Consider the following 1623-nt stretch of genomic DNA (forward strand, 5'->3'; position numbering starts at 1 on the left):
TGTAGTTATCATGAATAGCAGGAACCTGTGATCACTATTATCTGAACATAAACATTGTAGGAGAAACAGCTGTGCTGCATTTTGCCCTCACCCCCTTCTGTGTCTGGGGGCTGCGCCAAAACAGCCCACAGATTATTTGATATAGCTGTGCTTATGTCAAGTTCTCACAGGCTTCTTACAATCCACTCTCCACAAAAAGCTTAAAAATTTGTACATGTACTTTATTGTGACATGTAATAATTAGTTCATGGAGCAGGGTATTTATTGACAGGGAATGGACATAAGATAAATTCATGGTGGGGCTGGAATGTTTCTGACTTAGAATACTACACCTATGTAAGGTAGTAATGAATACTATATCCACATGAAGGAATTCATTGAGCAGTACACATAATGTTCATTTCAGTATGTATGTTATAGTACAATAAATACATTTAAAGAATAGAAAATAACAAATGCTGCATTTTGCAAAAGAAAAAGCAAAGGAGGTGTGTTATCTCACAGTATTCACAATATCAATGACATAAATCTGAAAGTCAAAGATTTAATGTTTAGAAGAAAACCTGTGAAATCTATTTATGATCTTAGGGGAAGAAACATTACATCATAACTACAAAATGGCAAAATGTATATGTAATACCTATGGTAACAAATGAATTTATAATAAAATGAAAATACATGAAAAGGATAAGAAAAGAAAATTAACAACTATAAAAGTCACCAGAAATCATGTGTAGGCATTTCTCAACAAAATAAATGATGTTATTATATAAACATATGAAAGTAACTTTAATTCTCTCTATTAAGGCAGGTAAAGTTATGAATACTGCAATTTTATTTAATGACCAACAGATTCAATTCTGTAAGTGTGGGTATAAAATTAATCTAGGAAGCAATTTGGCTCAATCTTTAGAACATGTACAAAATGTTCTTAGCAGTGCTATTAATAAACACCAAAATAAAAAATGCAAATATCAATCACAAGACCAACACACACACACGTACACCCATATACACACATACAGACATGCATATGTATGCATATGTATAAATGTATGTATATATAATTTATGATATATTTGCTAACTAGAATGATACACAAAAAGGAATCATTACAAAAGATTAAAAGTAAATAAGGTACAGGTACAAAATGAGATAAATCTTAGAAATAATAATACCGAAAGAAGACTATGTCAAAAAGATGCATTCACTAAAAAAGTCTGAAAATGCATGAGCTGACATGTCTTAAAAAAAGAAAGGATATTGTTATATAAATGTGTGCAAGTACACTTAACTCTATTCAGGGAAGTGAGATTATGAACAGAGCAATATTATTTTATGAACAGTAGAATGACCAAAACTAGTTTAGTGTTGGGACAATTTTTATCATGCTCACATGCTAAACTGAGCAATATATACTTTAGGATACATACATACATGATTTTTTTAACAAAGACCAGAAAATGAACAGAAAATCAGGAGAGCAGAATCTTTAAGACAAGGCTGAATCCAAAATAGGTAAGATTGTTACTTTCTAATTCTTGAGTTGATAATAAGCCAATACAGGCTCATGTCATTATGAAGAGAGATGAAGCTGTCAAGCTATGTTTATATACACTTGTG

This window comes from Castor canadensis, chromosome 3 (assembly GCF_047511655.1).
Source record: "Castor canadensis chromosome 3, mCasCan1.hap1v2, whole genome shotgun sequence".
In the NCBI taxonomy this organism is placed as follows: domain Eukaryota; kingdom Metazoa; phylum Chordata; class Mammalia; order Rodentia; family Castoridae; genus Castor; species Castor canadensis.